We start from the raw sequence: 12,867 nt of genomic DNA, 5'->3' as shown, positions 1-12,867 counted from the left end.
TTGTATTCAATCGTGTTGTTGAAGAGCTCATGCCGCGGATGACGGCGTTAAGTACGAAGGGTGTACAGATCTAGCTTAATACGTAATAAGAAAGATTATTTACCATAAAAGTAGGAGACTATGCGCGCATATTGTAAATTCAGCATGATTATGAAATGCAACAAAGATTTTGGTGAGCAATGCCATTTTTAAGGTTAGTCTCAGCTGGGAATTATTTGAAAATTCCAATAATTTCCCTCGAGTCCGCCGTTAGTATCACAACAGGTTGCTAAGGAAATACTATAGTTGTAAGCAGTGAGGTGCAGAAGCCTATTCTGAACCCATGCTGAAAATTATTTACGATTTAATTTGATTTCAAAAATTGGTTACTCAAGTGTGCGAATGCATATGAGCAGCTTAACCATGGTCATGCCACTGTGATGATAAGGCAATTCTGCAGCAAAACAAGGCCCCCTTTGTTCTAAGAAGAAACAATCTGGGCTGCCTTCCTGCGACCAGGCAATTTATATATACTGGGAGCAATTATGGACCAAAAACAATAACAAAGAATCATTTCAGAATAAGAAGCAAGAAATTCGTTTGGAATAATATTAGGACCACATCCGGTTGTACTTTCTTTTCAGTTTCTCCAAGGTAAAACCTTGACAAGGGCAACAAATAAACGCTTTACACGGATATATAGTCTGCTCGCAGCGTTAGATGTGGTTCGGAAATAACATAGCGGAAATTACACTTTCAAGATAGGTATTATAAGCCTGCGGCATAGTCCTCTCGTCACATACCTAGGGGAGGTAACGAAAATGTGTGACATTACTTTTACTTCTTTAGTGACTGTACCAAAGCTATTAGGCTCAATTTTCTATTAAGCCGGAGGTGACGTATTAAGAAAACAATGTTTCCAATCAGGTACTGCGCGTGCTATTCTTTGTATGAATTGTTTATGGGAATATTTTTGTGTTTTTCTGCGCTATTTGATTTGTAGGTTAGGAGAAACATGCTACATGCCATACGTTCGATTTCTTTACGGTACTTTCTCTACTTGGTGTGTAGAATTTTTTGGGACTTAGGGAGCAGAGTCCACATCGCCTGCATATACGGATATCTTGCGGCGCTGCAGAAAATCGTCTACGGCAGCAAGTACCCCGCTAAACATTATGCAATGAAGGTGGACAGCGGCTGTACGAGATCACACGCTATAGTCCGCGAACCAGTTGCTCAAGCAACTATACTCGGTTTCATACATAGCTGTCAACGCTGCCAAAGGTACGAAAGTAGTCCCCTGCAAAAAAACAAGCAAATGTATCCGTCCGCCTCGCGTCGCGGCTGAGTGTTACGAAGCGCGCGCCTGTGTGTTCATTTTACAAAGGGCATAGGTTCGACTCCCGGCTAGGGTGGTTTTTTATTACTTTTTTACTTTTCTTAAAAGATTCATTAGGTAGAAACTCGAAACTGTCAAACTCTAATACCTACTTTGAAAAACACAGCGCTGTTTACTTGTCTCGAAGGGAAAAGGCAGTGTAGTGTACGGCATACATACGATGTAACTTGAGTCGGATGGCGTTGACTGCAAAGCTCTCATATTTGACACTGCGAGAGCTAGATATGGTCACCTTGCTAGGTCGTTTTTGCGGTGATCTTATTCCAGTAGCGAGACCTTCCTTCTTGAACCTCGCAACTGTCCGAGGGCTCACCCGGTCATCTCGCCCACAGTTTCGAGAACTTCACGCACAGTCTTCTCCGGGAAGCGCTTCCTTACGCTATTACGCTAGAGTAAACGCTGACAATAACCTGCTTGGAGTCTTTCGAAATTTTCGGAGACTTCAGCTTGGAGAACAGGCGAGCAGGAGATGTTTTTGAAGCCGCAGTGGGCGAAGAAAACACGTGAGTAGGCGATAGCGGTGCCATTTTCGCTTACTCGGAAACCGAAAGACGAAAGCAGACGACATCGCCGGCCGGCCAGCCTAGCTGCGAAAACCTGATACAGGAGGAGCTGAAAAAAAAACCCAGAAAACTGTCACACTGTTTTGAAGAACATTAAAGAAAAAGCAATCTTTTTGCAAAATAAAACACCATTATCATTATACTGCAATATCAACCAACATTTACTTCAATTTTGAGTTCATTACTCTTTTCACTTTCGACGCACTACATTACGATGCGGACGAGGAGCGCGAACAGGCGCCGCAGCCTTGGCCGCGTTGACAGCTATGTATGAAACGGAGTATAATCCTTTCTAGAGGGAAATCATGGGAAATGTGTCAGCGTTTATAATCTGTGTCCTGGACAATAAGTCCCTACACCGGCCTTATATTCAACTGTTGCATCAGTTTCTCACGATCCAAGAATGTTGTGCTTCGATATTGTGGTTATAAACACAAAACACTGTACAGTAAAGAACACAGGCCAACTGTGCACATGTACGTTTATATATTTATCTTCATTGGCCGCCGATATGTGGTAGAACTGAAGCCTTTGACCTCTTCCTCGTCTCGAAAATTTATTCTACTCTCAACTTCATTGTTTGCACTGGATCTAATATCAATGACTGGATTTCCAACTTAGACATCGAGCTGCGTTGCGTCTTTGAAACGTGATTTCTTATTCATCCTTGTGAGCGTTGGCTGGTTTTTGGTTTGGATTAATTTAGGTTGTTATTCCTGCTAAGTTCTTCTGGGACAATTCATTCCCATAATTCACAAATTATAGAAAACAATTCCAATTAGACGTGTGCGAAGCTGACCATATTTTGTAATTCTCAGGGTTGGGCTCATTTAGACGGCTTTTCGAAAGCAGTGTATTTCGTGATGGTTTCAGAATAGTTGATTTTTCCTGCTTAGTGTTCCTTTTTGCTTTATTTTTATTCGACAATAATGTAAGCACGATTTCAAGGCCCAGACAGGAGTGGGTTGTACAATTTTGTTCAAGCAGACAATGCTTCATGACATAATGTAATGTGCAAAGTCTTAATAGGGATTGATACAGAAATATGGGCAGACAAAAGTTGCTATAAGAGTCACGATCAGGTATTATACAGTGCTCGTAAATTGCTACAAACAACAAATAAGTTGCTTAGTCTCAAAAGGTTTCATTATCAGTAGATTTATGCAGTGTTTTATTCGCCCATGTACTTGTCGATATGGTTTGGACTTTGCGCAATGCCTTATGAGGTCAACCGCACCAGAAGCTTGGAGGAAACCTAACATCATCTTAATCCATAAGAAAGGAGAGGTCAACGACTTAAAAATAGCACAACAATCAGCTTATGCTCCGTTGCTTATGCGGCATTAACTAAGGTGATAGGTGATCGGTGAGACAATCTTAGAGTTCAATCAACTAATTAATCAGGCAGGCTTTCGTAAAGGGTTCTCGACAGAGCATAGACCACATTCACGCTGTCAATCAGGTGAAAGAGAAGTGCGCAGAGTATAATTCATTTTGATATATATATATATATATATATATATATATATATATATATATATATATATATATATATTACGATGAAAAAACTTGCTCGACTGCTGATAACATAAGGAAAGAGTTGAAGTACACTTCTTAGAGAAACATCCACCCGTCTACGGTCCTGGCCGCGGATGGGGTGCATCCGAGTTATGGCGGTGTCGTAGCGCTTGCGTGGAACATTCACAGCCTGGTACTGACAATCCAGCGGAACAGCACAGCGCCGTGGCCTGACCACCTTCCCGCCTCAGGATGCACTACAACAGCACCTCCCACCTACGCGGCAGTAACCGAGCACCAGAACTCAGCCAACATACCGGCAAGCCACTGCTTCCTTACCCTCGAAGAGGCAAGAAGAATAGAGGATGTTCGGAGGCCGGTTACGCGAGTATTCCGGCGAACGCTTCCAGCGGACAATCCAAGTATTCGGCCAGTGAATTCTCATAGAGAAGCGGAGTCAGAAGTTGCAAAAATCTCTGAGTACGTTCGTGGATCCTCCAGTCCAGCTCAGCAGAATCATCGCCCTAATTCGGATCACCATATACATATCACCAGTACCCCAAAATTCAGGACAGAAACCAATGCCAGTGAAGCGAGGGAACCACCATTCAATTTCGCCCCATCCACCTCCAAGCCACCTGCCAGTGGGCACCAATTGGAACACTCTGCTGCGCGAAAGCCCACCACCCGAAACAGTTGTTGCGGATCACAGGAAGCGCCGCTGGATTTTGCACCTGAGACCTGCAGTCCAACTTTGAGCGTATCAGCGTCTCCTAGAGCAATTGAAGCTCAAACGGCCGAAAGACGCCGACAAACACCTGACATCGGGAGCAGCTGTGCGGAGAACCCTTCGACCCCGAAATCGAGGTATGACCTCAGGCGACGCTGCGGCTCCGCCCAGCGAGTGAGACAGGATTGACGTTGTGATCGCGCTCAGCCGCCCACTCCCCCCTCAGCTGCTGCTACACACTCTCGGAATTTTTTTAAATTAAGAAAAATAATAGACAAAAGGATCAGGCACGAGCTCCACATAAAGACCCTTAAGATATACCTAAAATCAAATACAGTGCCCAAGGGCCTTTCCGAGTCTTTAACGCCGTCGATGAACAATATCTCGAAAACCAATAGCCTAGCTTGGAGCCAAGTTCTGCTTAACGCATCCCTAAACCTTCTGAAAATAACTATAGACCATTGCAAATAGATGTTGGCATCACTGAGCCGTGAGGAGAGGCGAGCTCGTCGAAACGTGGTACTTTCGGATATGGAGACTCAAGAGCTTGAGTTCTTTCAGTCGAGCAAGAGTAAGCAAATCTGGAATAACAAATGCAAAAAATTCTCGCGTAATAACATCCAGCTTGAGGAAGGAAGATAGAGCGCCGTGGCATCGCAACAAAGAGAGGACAAATTACAACCTATATACACCCGCATGCCTGCAAGCGATCATGCAACCCCATTTAATCAAACATTGGAATGTTCGGACGTACAGGAGAACATTATTAATCTCTCAAACGCACCCCTTAGCAAAGAGGAAAAATCGGTATTGTCACGTGGACTGAAATTCTTTCCAAATACTGGCCGATATGACGAATATAAATTACTAAAGGATCTCCACAATTTTTCTCGAAATCTTAGACTCCAGGAGTACTTTTCTGATAAGCCGAACCAAAATTGTAACTCATTCCCTCCCTCTCAGGAACAGTGGACACCGAGATCCGGTAGGGATAAACATCTGGACATGTATCTAAAAGCGATTCAACGAGACATCATTCAGTCCTTCGAGGCACACAAACCGGGACCGCCGAATCTTTCCAGGGAAGAGCGTGACGCCTTGGAATCACTCAGCAAGCGAACGGACATTGTTATTAAACCCGCTGACAAAGGAGGCGGCATAGTAATTTTCATGAGAAGTAGCGGGGCCAGTTGGTTCATTTTTCTACTTAAAACAGTGCGCAGGGACAGGGCACAGTCGAGAAACACACAGACACAGCACTTATTGACAACTCTGAGTTGTCAATATTGAGTTGTCAATAAGTGCTGTGTCTGTGTGTTTCTCGACTATGTCCGGTCCCTGCGCACTGTTTTAAGTAGAATAGTAATTTTAGATAAAGAAAAGTATATCCAGGAGGGATACCGTCAACTCAATAACTCCAATTTCTATCGCTTGCTTTCATCAGACCCCACCACTGAGCACAGCAAAATTATAGAAAAAACCTTGAAACAACTCACCGATGAAGGTGAATTATCGCCACGAGTAAGTAAGGCGCTGACGCCATTAAATGCGTCTCCAGGGCGCTTTTACATGCTCCCAAAAATACATAAAGAAAATCATCCGGGTCGACCGATCGTTTCCGGCATTGGCACACTCAAGGAACCGATCTCCAGCTACATTGATTCTCTGATCAGGCATATCCCTCCTAAACACACATCTTACATTCGTGACACTACTCATTTTCTAAAAGAATTAAGTCAATTTACTGCTCCAGAAGGAGCTTTTCTGATAACCCTGGACGTGGTATCCCTGTACACTAATATACCGCATGATGACGGCATCCGGGCTCTGATCACATCGTATGAGAAATACAAAAGCCTGGATTCTCCCAGCAAACGTACCCTCGCAGAACTGACTAATCTGGTTCTCAAACTCAACTCCTTCGAATTCAACAACTCTTTCTACCTACAAACGAGTGGCACCGCTATGGGCCCAAAGGGGGCGCCAAACTATTTATTTATTTATTTATTTAAATACCCTAAAGGCCCACGTGGGCATTACATAGGGGGGGAGGGCATGAAAACAACACAATACAGATTATTGGCACACAGTAGTTAACAAATACAAAGAATAACTATATACAAATTGCAAGTACACATCACTGCAGTCGCTCAAAGATACATAGGTTGAGCGTATAAGACTTAATGCTTCGACAATACTGAAAATATCACGGTGAATTTTGTAGGCCAAGGTGCGAGGAAATTTTTGTTTGGAATTGTGATAACTCAGTTTCAGAAACTATGTCAGCCGGTAACGAGTTCCACTCTGCCATAGATAATAGTAAGGGTGATGTTTGATATTTCAGTGTTCGTGCGAAGATGGGTTGCACTTTGTGGGAATGATCAGACCGGGATGAAACATGATGGGCAGGGCCGATGCGATCAGCTTTGAACGGGGAGCCATCGTAGTACAAGGAATGAAAAAACGATAAACGAGAGAACTTGCGTCGAGTGATAAGGTCGGGAATACTGATAGTTTGCTTCAATAATGACACACTTTCATACGGTGAGTATGAAGAAAGGGTGAACCTGACAGCTTTATTTTGCACAGACTCAAGACGGTTAATTAATGAAACGCTACTTGGACTCCATATTAAAGATGGGTATTCCAAAGCTGACCTTATGAGTGTAGTATACGCGCGAAGCTTTGTCTCGGGGTTGGCAAAATATAGACGACGTTTGATGAGTCCCAGTTTCTTAAATGCTTTGTTTGTGATGTGATTTATGCGGGTGTTCCAGCTTAAATCAGCACTGAGATAAACACCTAGGTACTTAAAACAATCCGTTCTTTCAACTGTATTCTCATTAATTGTGTAGACATTAGAAGGTATATTAGTGCACGTGGAAAAGGTCATCAACTTTGTTTTTTTATATTAATTTCCATCTGCCATAGCTGGCACCATTCATTTAGGCGCACTAAGTCGGTCTGTAGAATAACTGCATCAAGGGGGGTGACTATCCTCCTATAGATCACGCAGTCGTCAGCGAACAGTCGCACGTTAGATGATATGTTAGATGCTATGTCATTAATGTAAATTAAAAATAGTAATGGCCCTAAAACGGATCCCTGTGGGACTTCCGATATGACTCGTGAACTGCTCGATGTATACTCTTTAATTTTGACGCTTTGGGAGCGATTACGTAGGAATTCTCCGATCCAACGGATGATATCGCGATGCAGTTGTAGGTTGTTAATTTTCTTCATTACTCTTATGTGGGAAACGCGTTCGAAAGCTTTTGAAAAATCTATAAATATGGCATCAGTATATATTAATTCGTGTACCGAATATGCCAACATATTCATGAACAGCATTGAATCGGACTTTCTTCGGTCATATCCAACAATACCGGCTTTCTACAGACGCTTCCTAGACGATATATTCATGGTATGGACCGGCACTGAGGACCAGCTCATCCAGTTTATCTCATCATTTAACAACATACATCCAAACCTCTCTTTCGCGCACACCTATTCGACCAATCAAATTAACTTTTTGGACGTCTTGATTCGAATAGAACAGGGCGTCTTAATCACCAGTGTCTACAGGAAGCCCACTGATAGACAACAGTACCTCCATTACAAAAGCTGCCACCCACGCCACTGCAAAACCTCTATTCCATACTCTCAGGCCTTCAGATTCAAACGAGTGTGCTCACGCTCAGAAGATTTTAAGGATAATTCTAATCGTATGCGGGAGGTTTTGAATCATCAGCGCTATCCGCTCTCTATTGTCGACGATGCAATTAGAAATGCGGAAGAGAGAAACCGTAACGAACTGTTTGGGGATCCCGCGTCAGCAGCTCCCAATGAACACCGCTCTAATCTAGTCTTAACCTTTGCGAACAACCTCCCGAATGTGAACAAAATTCTAACAAAACATTTTAACATCATCGAACAAAGCGACCGACTCTCAAAGATTTTCCCAACGGCTCCACGGGTCACCTACCGACGACCAAAAAATTTGCAAAATTATGTGGTTCACTCTACTATCAGTAAACAAGACCCTGTTGGTTGCGTGCCTTGCGGGAAGAATCGGTGTAAAGTTTGCAAGCACATGCAGAAAACGACGTTGGCTCAGAGCACAGACTCTAATTTCAAACACTACATTCGAGAGAACTTGAATTGTGACAGTAGTAACGTACTGTACATGCTCGAGTGCGGCAACTGTCAAATGCAATTCATTGGCCAGACCGAGAATTCCTTCCGAATTCGATTCAATAATCACCGCGCGCATGCCAAATCACTTCCTCTCCTCCCCCTGTCGAAACACGTCCGTCAAGAAAATCATGATTTCGACAAAATTAAAGTCACTCTGCTACAGAGCGGTTTCCAAAATACCCGTGAGCGGGAGCAACGGGAGTCATACTTTATTTTCAAATTTAATACGGTGCAGGCAGGTATAAATGAGAACCCCGGAGCTCTCTCCGCACTTCAGAAATCAGAGGCCCAGTGAGATTCACAGCCTCTTCGACTGAATCGCCTGAGGTCATACCATATTGAGTGTTTGCGTCTACATGCCGCCTGTCTCCTACCCCAATCTTTCTTTTCTTCCTTATGCCCAAACATTGCTGCTGAAACGACTTCTGCAGTAAACCATAAGGGGGCCTTCCACCCCCCCCCCTTTTTAAATGCCATTTCAAATAGAACGAAAAGAATGATACTCAATACATTACATTGGTTTGCGAACAAGGATTAGGAGTGTTGCTATACACTAATATGGTTGTGGATCACTGTGAATCGCGTTCGTCGGTCGTCCAGCTAGATAGCCCAATTTTCTACTTGCCTGCCTTACGAAGGCGCAGGGCGCTAACAAGGGGCCGTAAGTGAATTTGGGGTACTTCGTGTTTTACTTAGCAAGCCACCCTTCCCCCCCCCCCCCCTTTTTCACTTTTTTGCAAGTTCTCATGCCTCCTTTCCTTTCCTTTTTTTCTTTTTTTTTCTTTTTTCTTCTTTTGTTTTCTGCTTTTTTTTTCTTCTTTTTATTTTTCCTGCTCTGCGTACGCCCTCTCTTTCTCTCGTTTTTTCGTTGCTCTGCCCCCCACTTCACTCCTTGAAAGGGCACCTCATCGGCGGCGCAGTGTCTTTGCGAGGGGGCGCGCGGCTGACGAGTAGCAGCCGGGAGCTTGCGCTGGGTCTCCGCGGGGCCCAGCCACGGGATCAGGTTTCCGTCCGGCGTCTGGCCGGTTAACTCTCCGTCGATGTGATCGCGCCGCCGCCGTAACTCACATTCAAACAGTCAGTAAACACACTTCTGTCGGGCGGTTGGCACTGTGATGCAACGGGCGCAGTAATGTTTTCTTCCCGCGTGTTCGAACGTCCCGCTCCCGCCGAAGGAAGCCTCCGCCCACAATATTTCTTCTCAACGGTTTTCCTCGCAGATAGCTCACCCCTCTCCACTTCCGCTACAACATTTTGCCTCCTACCCTTCCCCCCACCCCCTCTTTTCCCCTTTCTTGAATTCGTTTTTTTCTTTTTTTCTTTTTTTCCTATTTTTCTGCTCGCTTTGGAGTCCTCATTGTCCCCTTAATCGGCAGGAACACCCTTGTCCGCCACGGTCTTGCTTTTCGTGTTTTGTTTTGTTTCCTCAAAGGAGAGCGTCTTTCCCTCTCCATCTGTGTGCGGTGCCGTGAGCAAGTGGATCGTCTTTGTTCATAAACAACCTTACTCTGATGAAGGACGGTCCACCGTCCGAAACCGTCGGTAAATAAATGTTTCTCTAAGAAGTGTACTTCAACTCTTTCCTTATATATATATATATATATATATATATATATGTAAGGAGCAGGCATTTGCTTTAGCAGAAACTTGTGTAGTCGTGAAGGCATTGCGGAATCAAGGTGTAGGAAAGCCTTGTGTAAAAATATTGACAGATATCTGTGGCGGGTGAACAGCTACCCCCTAAGTTTTCCATAAAGCCAGCAATAAAATTACAATAAGGGAGGGAGTCAGACATGGGGGACGGGATCTCACCAGTGCTATTCACCCCCTGTTTATGGGAGGTATTTAGAGCCATGGATTGGGAGCAGTTGGGGACAAGAGTTAATAGAGAATACCTTAGTAATCTGGAGTTCGCGGCTGGTATTGCTTTGCTAATCACTCTGGAGATGAACTGCTAGAGAAGAACGGTAGGTTTGAAAATTAATGTGCAGGAAACTAAAGTAATATTCAACAGTCTCGGAAGAGAACAGCAGTTTACAATTAATAGGGTGTGCTGCTAGTGGTAAAGAAATACGTCTGCTTAGGGCTGGTAATGACCATAGATCAGCATCATGAAAGCGAAATAACTAGAAGAATAAGAATGAGGTGGTGCGCGCATGGCAGGTTCTCCATGATCATGAATGGCAGTTTAGCGATATCCCTCAAAAGCAAAGTATACAACAGCTTTATCTTACCGGTACTCACCTATGGGAAAAAAACGTGGAGGCTAACAAAATGGGCTCATCTTAAGTTAAGGACAACGCAGGGAGGTATGGAAGAAATTATAGTTGTCACGTTAAGAGACAACTATAATTGTGGCTATAAGAGTGGCTGAGGGAAGAAACTTGTGTTGCGACATCTTAGACGAAATCAAGAGGAAGAATGGGCTTGGGTAGGGCACGTAATGCGAAGGCAAGGTCCGCTGGTCCTTGGGTGTAGCGAAGTGAATTCCAAGGGAAGCAAAGAGTAGGGAGGGGGAGGGAGGGGGCAACAGAAAGGGACGAATTGCGATGAGATTAAGCAGTTTGCGGGGACACGGTGGCAGCAGCTGACAAAAGATATGGTTAATCGGAGACATGGGATAGGCCTTCGCCCTTCAGTGGGCGTAGTCAGGCCGATGATAGTAATATAAATGCGCTTAATTCTGTTTTTGTCTCTTCAGGGATTCTCCGACAAGTATAGACTGAAGTTGTTGGGTGCCTGAAAGTGGCTGACTGATCGGTTTCTCACTCTGAGGAGTTCGAGGAACAGGTTTTTTTAACGGGGCAATGTAGGAAGTTATGGGAAGTTAACTTAAAGGTTGTTATACCCGAATCTATATGATGGTTGATTTCAACCGATGTAGTGTGTTCCTGGAGGGTTACATTAAATTTTCGTACGGGTAGCCTGAATATTCTGCTGTTTTTATATAGATTACAAAACTAGAGAAAAACAAACTTCTAGTACGGTTCCAGTAAGGGGGGGGGGGGGGGGGGGTATTCTGCGAAAATAGTCTTGCAATTGCCGACTTCCGGCTTCTGCAATTAAGACTGTCGGATATATCTGATTTTCCCAATTACTCGGGCACTTTACTCGTAGTGGCCGCTTTTAAAATACTGAGCTACACAAGTGCTAAAACCGGGAACGAAGTACGTGCTGGCTCTTTTGATGCGCTTTCTAGCTTGGGTAATCAATGTGCAGGTGCCGGACGCGCATGTCTGCGCTACCCGTATGAGAAGCCTAAGGATTCAAATAGTGCAAATAGCCCACGCTCTCCTCTCATTCTTGCGCCTACTGAACAAGGCTTCAGATGTATATGCTCGCCAGTTGGGATTTCGATTCGGACACGCTCACTGAAGTTGAGGAAAAATTACAAATTACCATTTAAACACTAGAGAAATTCCACACAAATTGCATAAGTATACCATACTATTAAAACGGAGATTTCGTTTCTCTTGGATTCTTAAGGTTTACATAGAAAATTAATTTTTCTTTTCAATGAGACGAGTCTTTGAGGTGTGTGTTTCTAGAGAAAATACACCCCTCAAGGACTCATCTCGTTGAAAAAAAAATTAATAAAAATAAACAAATAAAAATACGTACACGCCTCGAGCATCAATTTTCTAGAAAAAATACACACCATGCTCTGCTGCCAAAGTGGGCGATTGTGGTATTATTCACCCACTGAATATTTCTGTAGTCATATCGCGGATGATGCAAAAATCCAGCAGAGTTGAGGAATAATATGTCCAAGAAGCAGCAAACAATCGGTCGCTCGAAACGATAAAAATCTGCCATAGCGATAATTATTTAAGATTTTCTCGACAGTCGGTTCGGAAATGAGTGTTGTGTTTGTTTGTGTTTATAGCTTGAGTACATCTCCACAAGGCTACTCGCGACGTCGCAGGATCCCACAGAATTAAGAAAATCCAAGCTGTACCACGGTTATGCGCACAATGTGTATCACTGCGCACCGATTTAACCAGTCGAGAAGCAGTCGTCTTCTTTCCATTTCACAAGACGAATGTAGAAGCAAGAACTTTCACCCTTCGCAATTTACAACCTTAGCAAACTATTTGTCAGCAGGGCCGATTGATTTCAGCGTACAGCGTTCATGTCGGCTGAAGACTAGCCTTTTTTCTTTCACGTGACAATATTTCTTTGTTAAGCGCCGATTGTGCGCGCGGCAAAAAATACCATCGTTCCACAATGTTTGTTCCAGCTCTCGTTTCAACGCGCCGAAACGGCGGACACTTTTTTGTTGAAGTTGTCCAGGATTAAACATCAATATTACTACCCAAAGTTGCATTTAGTCATCTTTTTTGTTTTCAGTCAGAGTAAAGGTATATAAAGTTAAATAGATCGTGGCTGTGTGAGTTATCGAGCCTCAAAACACAAACTGGCTCGCTTGAAATTGAAACAATATTTCGAGTATTGTTCCTGAAACAAGACGGAGAATTACA

General features: G+C 43.7%; 1 protein-coding gene across 1 annotated transcript in view; it reads left to right on the top strand.

Annotated features, from left to right (window-relative positions):
* The window catches only part of LOC149333647 (uncharacterized), a 64,141-nt gene that overhangs the window by 36,080 nt on the left and 15,194 nt on the right, over nucleotides 1-12,867 (top strand). The gene's annotated exons all lie outside the window — the stretch shown is intronic.

This window comes from Amblyomma mixtum, chromosome 8, assembly GCF_055824585.1.
Source record: "Amblyomma mixtum isolate Tamu chromosome 8, ASM5582458v1, whole genome shotgun sequence".
Lineage (NCBI taxonomy): Eukaryota > Metazoa > Arthropoda > Arachnida > Ixodida > Ixodidae > Amblyomma > Amblyomma mixtum.
The sequence above is the reverse complement of the archived record's forward strand: the minus strand, read 5'-3'. Positions and strand labels throughout refer to the sequence as shown.